Below are 14,310 nucleotides of genomic sequence, written 5' to 3' on the forward strand. Positions count from 1 at the left end.
GTATGTTGTTCATAAGATATACATGTGATCAAATGAAGATGATGCCTGTTTACATTGAACGCATGAGGATGAGAAAACTTTCCAAGTTTCTTTTCTTGTAGAAGAAAACAATTTCTCCACATAAGCCAATCTCTCACGGCAATTTAGAATGAGCAGAAAGTTCAAGCTCTAGACCATTGTTAGTCACGTTTTCTTTGAAGATGAGGATTTTTTACACGCTGGAGATAAAATATAAATTCAACATTATATCCATGGATTTTGCTTGATTACTTAATGAATGGAAACTCGCTATTCATTCTTATCAGCTAGTTCTAATTCAAAGGATATGTGCTCAGTAACCATCAGTGGAAGTTAACTGCTCTCTTCTACAAACAAATTTCAATATTCTGGTTCATGGCGAGCATTATACTGGCCTGTAAGTACGTAGCTTGAGAAGCAACAGGTGGACTATATGATTGTAACAATGATCAAATTCTTCTCTGAAAACATTATAAAACCGAGTTCAGTTCCCAGCATGGTATTTGTAATATCGTCAGTGTCTAACGCTCAATGAATAAGAGGTCAACAATATTCATGGATACAAAAATTCAAAAGCTTTTAGGCTTAGACATATCCTTTAAAATCTTCCAGTGTCAAAATTCCTTTGATGTATTTAGATCAAACAGCATTGGATTTCCCATTACGTACGTCAGTTTGTAAATTAACCATGATGATTAAACGCAGTAAAAAGCGACTGCTTTTCAGGTAAATGAAGTCTGTGTTCACAATTCCAGTGTAAAAGGTTCCCCACAGTCAGTGTATTTTATTCAGAGTTTCCTATCATTAAAGTGGGAATCCCAGTTAAATAAAACTCACAGCTATTACCATTTCTTTCAAATTCGCGACATCTAGTATCAGCAAGAGAGGTTTAATAGTTTTGTACTTTTCATCTCATAACAACGAATAGTTAGTTTTCTTTTAAACTTGTATTAATAAAATATGCCGTAAATTTATACCGCTGATTCTTTCTGTAAGCTCTATTGTGTAGTGTATTATGAAAGTGTTAAGCTCAACGCCCACTGAGAAGCGACAAAAACACGGCAACAGAAAGCAACAGGACTTCTGTTGACTGCTTCTATTGAAATCAAATGGTGTAACGCTCATTACAGGGAAACGCGTGGAATTTCCGTGCTGGAAGTTTGCAGGTTATCTGAAAGCTTAACGGCCACTAAGACGCGGAGAAATGTGGCAACACAACGCAACAGACGCGATTGTCTGAATTAGAATCTATGCTACCAGTGATGTAGGCATTGGCCGATTCACCGACATGTGAAAATAAATGTAGCAATCCACGTGCAATGGAATCTAGGTTTGCGGCCACAGATAGAAATGAGCTTTCAGCGAAAGCACAAAAATACCATGTTCGATAAAAGATGGCACATGCTCGCATTGGTAGCTTTAACATGGTTGTGTTTATTTTCTTGACAAATTTACTCTTCAAACGAAGAGATGAAAGAACTGTATATTTGGCCAACGCTTGACTCCTGCTCTTGACTTCGAAGTGTTCACCAGCATTAGTTGAACGTTGGTTAGCGTCCTCTGGTTTTTAGTGGACAGCTTCATTTACAACAAAATAACGGTGTATTTTAGTTAGCATGAAAGTATGTGATACTTCCAGACTTGTCAAGTTTATAGAAAGTTTACATATATTGCTGTACACTTAAGTAATAAAATATGGAACTATATTATTGGGCGCAAGGAGTAGCTTTGTGTCTTCCAAAGATGAGTTGCAATCGTATGGCACATTTTTGAGTCGCATTTTATAACGGCGCATTTCACTAATTACATCTATTGTATCCCATCAATTCTTTACACTGACATTTTATTCATAAATATAATTTAAAGTATCCTGAAACACTTGAATACGGGTTTACCAGAAACGTTTTGCAACTTCAAAGCTGATCAATAGCTCAGTTGATCAATAGGTGATCAATTAATATACCTTGCAGATGAGAGTGGCGTTACCTCTCAAAAGCTTGGAAGCTTTTCCATAACTCACCTAGTCGATAGTCCGAAAGAATATTTTCATCTGATCACTAGCAATTCTGCGCATATGACACTACCAGTTTAGGTTGTCAACAAGTACAGTATCTTTAACGAAAGCCACGGACACTTGACCCCATTCTCTTGTCTATTTCTTTCCACAGTCTCTCTTTTAAATTGACCGATCTATGAAATATAGAAACAAGTTTCGTGAACATTATATTCTCGCCAGATAGTTGAAATTGAAATATATGTTTTTTCTGCCATTTTTCAATTATTGAGAATACAATTCAGTACGGCTCTTATGAGAATTTATTTCGTATTGTAACCTTAAATTCTGTGTTTATTATATTGCGGTATCTTCACCCAAAACTTAATTCAGATTCTTGCAATCTCGCTAAATTTTTGTCTGTTTTCTACCTCTCTGCTACATGCGTCCATTACTTGAAATATTACCAATCTTATTAATGTAACAGATTCGCTGATCTATACTCAAGCTAAAGTGTGTCACTGGTGTTGGATTAACCTGGATTTTATGTTTTAAAAATTAGACCTGCAATCATGATAAACGTAGAACTCTTGGTGCAAATAATTGATTTTATTCGACACTTTTTTGTTAATTAAAATTCCTTTTAACCAACTGCCTGGTCAATTCAATGTGGGAACCATTATCGAACATTGATCAGTATTAAAATATAGGTTAGCCTGAATACTACTGCTGCTTTAAATTTTGAACGTAAGGAACTTTCACTAAATTTCCTGAAGTGGACTTTTATTCATTAGCAAACAATGGAACTACCATGTTGTGAATAATATTGTCAATTGAATACTTGAATATAATATTAAGAAAAATCTAAATTAGGAATAAGTTCAAAAAATATTTTTTCAAAGATAAGAATTGTAACTTTTGACAATTTCAAATTAAAGTACGTGCAAAATATTAGTATTAATATATATAATTTATTTAAAATTCAATCTATCAACTTAATTTAGTCGATTCGTTAACACTTTCATTAGTAATTTTTTGCAGCGAGGAAACCATGGATACTGCATTAAATGCGCTTAAGTGAGATTTAAACAGTCATTGAATTATTTAAATCTAATGTAGGCAATATAATGACCGTATTCACAAATTATTTCCCTGATTATTGGCTATATTCATTGTAAATTTATGACATTAAAGTTTCATGTTGCGTGAATTCGAATGAGGCTCCATCCACTGTAAACTCAATTCTCAAAGATTAAATTCGAAATGGTCGTTCAGTTTCTCGATTTTTGCTATAAGGTTTAAGCACTTTTTTCTGACTCGGCGGTCGAGCGCTTTAAGTAGTTTGCTCATGACCTCGCTACCTAAGATATCAGTTGGAATCCTGGCATGAACATAAGCATTTCCTTGTGTATCCTTAAAGTTCATATAACCTGATGACTAACTACTTGTAATAAAGCAACAAAGAAGCTACGTGATGAGATACATTTTATTAGGATTTGTTAATTTTTATTCAATAATATATTCAGCAAATTTTATATATATATATCAACCTGAAGAATTAAAATATTCATGTTAAATTTGGGAAAACAAGATCGAAAGTTAAGAACAAAACCTCCTCTCCTAATATTAGGTGCACATTTTCAACTTCTATCGCAAAAGTTCTCGTTTCAATGTTTTCATTTCTTCTCAGAGAGGGGAAAATTTAAGAAATTTGCAAGTCAAGAGATGAAGACTTGCCATTCTCATCATCTTGATGAACTTAAAGTGGCAGAAGATAAGAATATATAAGAAGAAGATACAACTTTTAAAATAATTGTAGTAAATATCCATAATGCACTGTTGAAATATATTTTATTTTCAGCAAGTGATTTTACATTAACTACAAACAGAAATAGAATGATTTTTATATATATATATATATATATATATATATATATATATATATATATATATATATATATATACATACACACTATATGGAAGAAAGTCATTGGACACCCCGGTTTCAACTCTGAAACGAACTCCTCATGGAAGAGAGAGTACAGACGGGTATATATACGGCAGCAGGAGGCTTCTCAGATCATTCGCTGATAAAATGACGGACAGGAAAGAGCTCAACATGTTTGAAAGAGGGATCATAGTAGGCTGCTCCATAGGAGGCATGAGTATACGTAGCATAGCTGATGCCCGACAGGTCCCTAAATCAACTGTAACCTTTGTCATAAAGAAGTGGAAGGAAAAGGGACACTGCAGCAATGCACCACGAATTGAAAGACCCACAAAATTGGACGACCCGGACAGGAGAGTGCTGAAGAGGAAGATTCGTAAGAACAGGACCCGTCCGATGCATTTGATTGCAAAAGAGTTTCAAAGTGCGACCAATTTGACTGTTTCGACCAAGACACTTCGCAAGGAGGCCCATGCGCTCGGTTATCATGGTCGAGCTGCCCACAAACCCCTGATAACAAAAAACAATAAACGGCAGAGACTACGCTGGTGTAAAAAGCGGAGAAACTGGACGGTGGAGCAATGGCCGAAGGTCCTATGGAGTGATTAATCATGCTTCACACTGTTCCGATCAGATGGGAGAGTGTGGGTATGGCGATTACCCGGAGAATATCTGTTACCTGAGTGTGTAGTGCCCACAGTGAAATTTGGTTGATGGTGGCATCATGTTCTGGGGTTGTTTCAGCTGACATCGCGTGGGTCCACTGGTACCGGTGTATGGCCACATGACGTCTGCATCCTACAGAGATATTCTCGACAACTTCATGCTCCCCATGTTGTGGCATTTCTTTGGAAACGAAGGATGTGTGTTCCAGGACGATAATGCGACTTGTCATGTTTCCAGGGCTACCGTGGAGTGGTATGCAGAAAATAATGTCACCCAACTGGATTGGCCTGCTCAGAGCCCTGACCTCAACAATATCGAACATCTATGGGACGAACTGGAGCACTGATTGAGGTCGCGATCGCCTCGCCCTTCTACACTTTCAGGGGTTGGTGACTGTACTGCAGGAGGAATGGCGGTATATCCCACTCAGTGTACTACACGACCTTGTGGCCAGTTTACCGCGACAAGTAGCTGCTGTTATCGCTGCTAAAAGCGGACCGACCTCCTATTGATTGCAAGAAAACTGATGGTAACCGCTGACATGTGGTGTCCAATGACTTTCTTCCACATAGTGTATATATACACAGGGTGTCATTTTAATGGCGCCCAAGGACCACGGAAACGTATAGATGACGGATATCAAAACAAACTACTTTTCTAAGTAACATATTTCTCGTTGGTGCGTCGATTCGACGCTACAGCCGTTCAAAAAAGGCAGTTTTGCCGCCTGGATGCTGGCAACCCAACACAACATTTGATCGTATCTCTGACGTCATTTCCTGCGGCGAAACAGCGCACGGCACGGTTGCAAGGAAAACACAAATTTTGTGAAAATGACAAACTACCAACCACATTATTAGTTTTAAAACCAAGCGAGAAACGGGTCCAGTAGACCGAACATCATAGCCTACCAGCCAGAAGATCAGCAGTCATCTCAGGGGAAGGGGGAAATGAACCACAACGATATGAGAAATGGTAAAATCGTATTCAAAATGATGTGCCAATATCGGATTTTATCTCAGCCTACATGTCAAATATCAACAATAATAAAATGTATTGGACTTACAGCTTACATGTGACTGTTTACGCCCAGCTACATGTCAAATATTTGCAAATCTCGTTGCAAGGTTGATATCTACAGGTTTGTGTCCAGATGCCTTGTGGTACTTTTGTGCTGATAACAGAAGTATCCGAGGTTCGCGTTGTTACATTACGGCTAAAACACGTACAACCACAGTGACAATCTAATGATTAATCAGTAGCGAGTATACTGCCCTGTTCACAGTTGCAAACTATTACGTGTGTATCCGGTGCATAGATAAACACAGTATTACTACTACTTATATCCCTTAATTTTCAACCATTTTTGCCACTTGCCTCATAATGCCCTGAATATACATTATAGTGTTGCTTACCTTTGATATTTTGAGTTCTTTCATTTCTATTTTGTCATCTGTTCAGTGGTCACAGACTACTCGTATGCCCGGTTCGCTCAACCATCTTTAAAACGTTCTTAACGAGTTGATAGTTAACGCATCACTAAAATCTTAGCAGCCTGTTAAACTTTTAATGTTCGCTCAAGCGATTTTATAGGCCCGTTAACTAACGACATGTTAGAGACGTTTTGCTTTGATGCCTTGCTATTCTCATACTTTGATACGAGAAGTGCAACGTTTTCATTGGTTGCACCGTGGACAGTAGACTGTGCGTAAGCGGATTTTAGGCTTTTTTTGTATGAAATCCCAGGAACAAAAATAAATAAAGTAATGTGTAACACATAAATATATGTTTAAGAAATGAATGTTAGTTAGGTATTTACGTCCGCACACCGAAAATGTTATGTATTAAGATAAACAGTTACATTGTAATTTCGTAAGTTAGATTTTAATGAGTGCCTACCGACTGCCAATACAAGATCATAAATATATAAATAAAATCTACTGTTCTAAGTTAGGGTAATCTGTTTGAAGTTTGATAAATTTAATTATATTAAAATGGCATGACAAAAGAGGCCTAAAGGTGGAAATGAATGTGGGTTTGCTATAATAATTTTCCTCAACAAAAGAGAACATTTCACGAAATGTACACCATGCATAACTTAACTTACTGTGCCATGGCAATTAAATAATATGTAAATATTGCAAGTCACTTCTATTGGCATTGATGTGAATGTGGCATTGCAAACAAGAAATCTACTGTTTCCAAATAATCACAGACAAAAAAAGAAGGCACGTAAAATGTTTACCAGTATGATTACCGTTCATGCTTATGTACAAGGGACGTTTCTGAATGGTTGTGTTTTTGTTTCGTACAAATATTTTTCAAAGAAAAATGTATATAATACAATACGATATTTTATATTTGATTTATCATAAATGGTAAAAAGGACAAGTACACTATTAGACAGTATCCTCACCACTTGTACGAACGTACCGTGCAAAGAATAATTTCCGAATGCGTGGTAGTGTGTTTTACAAACAAATATGCTTACTTTTACAATTTCCATGCACGAAACTACATTACCAGAAACAGCTTAGGATTAAGCTTTTTTCTTAATGAAACATACATGTGTAGTACTGTACTTTACATTATGTTTGGTTATTCATTATGTGATGAAATTGTAGTCATTCAGAAAATGTACCTTGTACATGGAACGGTTGATTAATATGATATTTTACATTTGATTTATCATAACTGGTAAAAACAAAAGTGCACTGTTAGACAGTACCATTACCACTTGTACGTATGTACAAGGAAAAATTTCCGAATGGATGGTAGTGTGTTTTTCAAACAAATATGTATACTCTTACCATTTCCATGCACGAAACGACAACACCTTTAAACTGCTTAGGACCTGAAGCTTTTTTCCTTAATGAAACATACATGTGTAGTACGGTTCTTTAAAATATGTTTGGTTATTCATTATGTGATGAAATTGTAGTCATTCAGAAAATGTACCTTGTACATGGAACGGTTGATTAATATATTTTACATTTAATTTATCGTAACTGGTAAAATATATAACAAGTGCACTCAGACAATATCATTACCACTTGTACGTATGTACAAGGAATAATTTCCGAATGGATGGTAGTGTGTTTTATGTCACTGCACAATATCAAAATGTTACAATGTCCATGCACGAAACAATATACCTGAAACTGCTTAGGACCTCAAGCTTTCTTTTTTTAATGAAACAACATATGTAAGCTATATTACGTGATGAGATGGTAGTCATTCGTAAATGTACCTTGTACATGTAACGGTTGATTATTTTTTTCAATTTTTAAGTGCTCTTTCAGTTGTTATGAATACGATTTAAATTCCATTTGCACCGTTATATGTCAGCCCATTTTCAATATACTGCATAATAATTGTTTTGATTTTATGATTATATTAAGACTCGCGTTATATTAAACAACTTGTTTTATTCTACAGTACATACGTACAGCTACGAGCTAAATAAGTAAATAGGTTAGGCAGGTTTTCTTTATTTCTGTACTTGGTTAGGTTAGGCAGGTCAGGTTTGGTGCTTTTAGCATCTCCAGTTTGCTACAGCTGTCCCTAGCCGCTTGTGATTCAGAATATAAAATGATGAAAATTTGTGTCGAGCATTCTCGTCACTGCAAAATCATTTCCTTCCATTATGTTAATTGGAGTAGGTGGATAATAATTTGAAAAGTTCGAAAGAACAATTCCCTACTACTTTGAAAGATTGCAGGCTACGTTGTGTATTGTCACAAATTTATTTTACATTAAATGAGAGTACAGGACGTGTATTGCCTATTTCTAGGACAGTTGCTTCATTTTAATTTTATCTCTTACGTTTTCTGACATTTTTCAGTTTAAAGAACAACATAAAATTGGAATGGTAGTTATAAGCAGACATAAGCATAAACACAAGAAACCACGACTTTCTCAAGTTTCTATGCGATCCACTGGAAAACGGCGTGGACGACGACACCGAATATTTTGGTGAATAACTTCACCTTATACAAATTGAAATATGTAAAAGGAGGTTACATTATTTTAAAAAGTCATGCGATATTTTGTGTTTATGGTTACAGTGCATTGAAGGTGGAAGCTCAATATGCATTTTAAAAACATCAAGTTCGTATAATTAAATATAAGCATATATTTTTGGCTCGACAGGCAAAATTAATAAAATTTGAATAATGTGCGATGATCACGATGCCATTATTGACAAAACTTTAAAAAGTACATTGATACAATATTTCTCCTTTAACTTACATGTGATTTCTGATTTGCAGTACGAATTTATAATATGAAATACGAAATGGGAAAATTATTTTTGCTGTAGAAAGAAATCGAACTAGTGTATGTTTTGCGATGGTATGCAAATAATGTGTTCAAATCGGTTTGGGATAAAATTTCAACACAACAGCTGGCATACGCAATTTCGCCATCTTATTTTCGACACAACACAACGCGCTGTTAAGCACTTTAATGAAGCAAAAGAGTGCCTTTAGATTTAACGACGACATTAGAGGTCTGTTAGCCTTAACAAAGGTTGGAGAAATGCCTCAATGTGCTAATGTAGCGTTAACTTGATTTAACGCTTCCTTAAAATTTAACGCGCGTTGAGCGAACCGGGCAGTAGTATCAGAAGGACGAAGTGGATAGACAAAATTGTAGATGCCAACTTGGTAACTAGATTTGTAAATATCTGACATGTAAGCCGAGACAAAATTTAATGTGACCACTTTCACTTGAATTCTGTTTTCTTTCTACCATTTTTCGTATCGTTTGTTTACTTCCTGTTAGGTTACAGAACGTGTTTTCCCGTTTTGTTTTACGGTACATAATGTGGCTGATTGTAGCTATGTCATTTTTCATAGAATATGTGTGTTCCTGGCAACCCTGGAACGCATCGCTTCACGACGGGATATGACGTCACATATGCAATCAAATGTTGTGTGTGTGGATGCCAGCATTCAGGCGGCAAAACAGGTTTTTTTGAACTACTGTAGTGCCGAAATGATGCACCAACGAGAAAAATGTTACTGAGAAAAGTTGTTTGTTTTGATGTCCTCTATACTTTGCGTGGTTCGTGGGCGCCATCAAAATGACACCCTGTGTGTGTGTATGAATATATATATATATATATATATATATATATATATATATATATATATATATATATATATATATATATATATATTCCATGTCAAAATGCGCCTGAATCTTAATTTTTGAAATTAAATATAATGCTGAAACTAGATCTGCCCATTTGAATAGGAATTCAAGTATTATACATAATTAAGTTGGAAGGTAGAAGGTATTTTACATATTTTTCGTTTATTTTAACTTTCTAATTTACTTTTGTTTGTATTGTACCCCCCGTAGCACCAAAAAACAATTAGTTTCTCCTTTAACTGTTGCATTTCCCTCTCAACTCTACTAGAATATTCTTCTCTCTTTGTTCTAATAATTCATTTTTCATAATTTGAAAATTAAGAAATTAAAATATTCTCATTAAGTGAAGAGATAAGTGTTTTATCTATCCCACCCGTGACACAAAATTTTTCGCTTGTAGCTATAATTTTTGGAAAGTATTTTAAGGGTATTTATGCTTAATCAACAGTTTTTATTTTTATAATTCATTGCACAGAAACTGTAAGAAAAATGTTGCTTAACTATCAGTAGAATAGTTACTTTAATGTCAAAAATTTAGTCTTGGTGTCCCACCTGCGACAATTGAATGCCCCATATAATGCATACAGAGTGTCCCAAAATAGTGTTTACACTCTTTGAACGTTAATAACAGAAAACATATTAAAAATAACTTGACTGAACTATTTTGTATCTGAATCTGCAACTGGAACATCTAAGTGTGGGTGTGAGCGCGTGTAGGCATTCTGTTGTTTTTAGTTCCATCACAGCCCACCAGATGGTAGGCATTAGTGTACACAAAGTGGCAAAGGCGACTTTCCTTTCGAGCAACGTAAGAAGTGTCGAATATCCACCCAGATCTCCCGATTTAACACCGTTAGATTTCTTCCTGTGGGGAACTCTGAAGAACGATATCTACGCGACAAATCCACGGACACTGGGTGACATGTGACTGAGACTATACTCTGTCCAGGTTATATCTGGAGCAAGCGAACGAAAACGAGTCTCTTCGCAAGTTGTGAGGCGAGACTACTCCACCACTGAACACGTGAGAGGGAATGGGATTCCGTGGAGGTGGAAAGCAACTGCAGCTACCAGCCTTCGCAGGAACGTGTACTGCTTTGCACTGCACACTATATTCCTCCCCCTTCTCCCGTGGAAACCATATCTGCTGTTTGTCGATCTGGTCTACAGAGTTGCATACGATGTATTGCTGCAATGAACATCTATAACTTGGAGGTATGTGACAAAAAAATCATACTTTGTGTTATTAGTTTTCCTGTTGTTGACTTTCAAAGAATGCAGACAACATTTTGGGACACACTATATATATTATATAATCGAAAGCAACGTAAAAATATCTGATTATCAAGTCCTGCACATCTTTGCACCCTGGTGATGTGTGGTAATGGTCGAAGGCGTTGATGAATGCCTCTTGTCCACAAATACCACTCCCGCCGGAAGACACAGAACGCACGTATGGGAAATTAGCTCGGAACGGGAAACGTGAAAGCATAAGCCTGCAGATCTTCATGTGGCCTTGTTTTATATTTGGCCTGGCCGGTCCAGAGGCGAGGCTTATTAGGTAAACGTGACAACGCCACCATTTCCAGGAGAGATGTTGGAGTCGGACTTGCTGTCCATTTTCATTACTCCACTGCCACTCGCTTTTATAGGAGGGAGAAAATTCTGAAAAGGTTTCACGTCATTCTTGTTCGTCACAAGTTCTTGTTTTTCTCACGGTTCACGCTTTATCTTTTTCAGCCTGAAGAACTTCAGTTGAATATTTTTGCCAAACTTAATGTGATGTATTTTACGAAAGAGTAAAGTCTCTACTGCCTAACTTCACATACTGAATTCTGATGTGTGGAACATCTGTGGTGAAGTTGTTAGAGTATCATGCTACTACGCCACACGTCCTGGGTCACATCACACTGGGCTGCATTTCTTGGAGACTAACGAGGGTATGGCGCCCCTCTTCCTCGCCCCTATACCTCTACACTATTTTTTCACTTATTGCCATCATTGCATGTTCAGTTTCGTGAGAATATATTTGCATGTATACAGACACCCACACAACCATAAGACTAAAAGTATTCGGAAAACACAAATATAATTTATAAACATGATTTCAAATTAAATTGTAAAAAGAGAACGTCATAAATGTCATTTGTTATATTTGCCATTACCACTTGTCAACTTTTTTACTGCTTCAAACAAAATACCTAATACATGTGTTAATTAATTTATACAAGTTAATAATATATAATAATTAATATAATATTCAGGATTAAATATAAACGTGTCAATGTTATCTAATTAACTATACACTATGTCCCAACTATCTCTGGAGCAAGCGAACGAAAACAAGTCTCTGCGCAAGTTAGACACTAGACGGCTCCACCAATGAACACATGAGAGGAACGGAATTGTGTGGAAATAGCAAATACCAACATGTCGAGACTGATTTAAAATAATTGTATTCAGAAGTAATTTTCCTTGCAGCATCAAGTCGTGGAATTGTTTCGTAAAATATTAAGGAAACCTGTTCGTAGTGGCTGCCATTTTAAACATATCGACTTTAATGTTACATCGCTTACTAGATTGTTTAATATTCGCATTAAATTTTGGAAAACAAGATCGAAAGTTAAGAACAAAATTCCTCTCCTAATATTTGGTGCACATCTTCAACTTCTATCGCAAAAGCTCTCATTACATTTTTTCCCTTTCTTCTCAGAGAGAGGGAAAAAAATTACGAAATTTGCAAGTCAAGAGATCTACTTGGAATAAGGCCTAAAGCTTGACTAATGAATCAAGAAATTGCGCAGGCTTTCATTTCAGCATATACCCTTTCTGTCTTCAAAGTCCGCACTTCCCTTTCCCCTTATCTTATTCTACCTTACCCCACCCTCGCCCGCCCATTCCCCGTCGGAGTCCTGTGCCTTTTCAATTATACACACGGAATCACAAATTCTAATAAAAATAAGCATATGAACCTTAACTCAACCTCAAAAGTGACGCACAAGTATAACCCGGGAAAAGGGAAATTTTCTGATTAAAGAAACTATAACGACCTGAAAAAGGCTATCGGAAAATAGCAAAAGTTGTAGGGTTAGAGCGATTTTTTGCCAAGGTTGAACGCTTTTCCCGTAAGAAAGGAATCATTTTTTTCCGCATTATGGCTTGTCAAAGAATTCATTATATGTGGTGGGTTTTGACGTTTAGGTTTTCGGAAAAGTTTTACCGCAAAGAGGGAAGGTGGGGAGACTTAGCCATTGTGCTGGCACATAGAACAGTGTGCTGGGAGTTGGAAAGACTGATCTCTCCTTCCACGTGCAAAAGTGTTTGTCTTGTATGAGAGAAAGGCGATCGAAGCAATAGGGTAACTCAAGTGAAAGTGACGAATGATGCTGTAGATTTAGGCTGGAATCTGCAGCGAACTTCTTACTCTCTGGCGGAAAATTCGGTGAAATACCGCGTTGGATGATCAAGGCCAAGATTATCTTGAAGCAAAGGCTATCATATCCCTGATTCATCTATAGGTTTAAACATACCCATAGACGTTAGTAAGGACTAAAAAGAAATATAAGAATCATCCTTGAAAGAAGTGGTAAATTTCAACATTGTATACATAGAAAACTAAATGCATCAGGCACCAGAAACGCATATATTGGTACAATATTTTTTTTTTTTTACTTTGCAAAAATTCAGGTTAACAGTTTGATAGATTATTGTGTAAAGGTAACGCCAAACTGCATCACGTGATTCAAGTGAGTATTTCTTTCTATCTCGAGTTTTGCTTTAATGCATTAATAACATATTTATGTTTCTTTATGCACCTTCATTTTTATCGATGATGCACTTAAACATATGCTCTGATTGAGTTGCTGCTTTAAGTCCACTTATGCGCAGTGAGGCTAATCCGTGCTGGATATTACAGTTTAAAGTTGGATCCGAACTACTAAGTGCCTCCACCGGGTATCGAACTCGAGACCCGTTGATTACAAGGCGACGACGCTATCTCTACGCTTTTTACCTCTTGGGATAATCGCGACTATAAGAATGAAGAATGAACTGATGAAATAGGCGATAGAGCAAATACAATGATACATCGAATAATATAATGCAATACCAGATAAGTAATGTAAAATATCTCGTTAGTTGCAACACAATTTTCTGCTTACAACATCTGAAGTTGCTTTCAGGTACTGTAATCACAAAATTAGTGACTTGCCTCCATTTCGGCTTTGTCATCCTGCGCCTCCTAAACCACACACTACCTTACATAATTTTATCAGTACATTATCATCTCTAGTAATTCAATACAATTTTTCTAATTTTCATTTCTTGATCTAGGAAAACGTAATCTAGACAAATATGAGCAGAATTTGAAACTCTAGAAGTTGGGAAAATCGAGTTTTTGTTCACCATGAGGAAACACGGTATCCGATTTCACACAAGTTTAATTGCAGACCAGTCCCTTAAGGCGTCTACCTGATAGGCAAGGTCCAGATCAAATTTACATATACGGAAGTTATCATAGGCAAAGTTT

General features: G+C 36.3%; 1 protein-coding gene across 4 annotated transcripts in view; it reads right to left on the reverse strand.

Annotated features, from left to right (window-relative positions):
* Positions 1-14,310, reverse strand: part of LOC145983948 (cell adhesion molecule Dscam2-like) — a 796,725-nt gene that overhangs the window by 685,649 nt on the left and 96,766 nt on the right. The gene's annotated exons all lie outside the window — the stretch shown is intronic.

Source organism: Lepisma saccharinum, chromosome 2 (genome assembly GCF_977018435.1).
Source record: "Lepisma saccharinum chromosome 2, izLepSacc3.1, whole genome shotgun sequence".
In the NCBI taxonomy this organism is placed as follows: Eukaryota; Metazoa; Arthropoda; class Insecta; order Zygentoma; family Lepismatidae; genus Lepisma; species Lepisma saccharinum.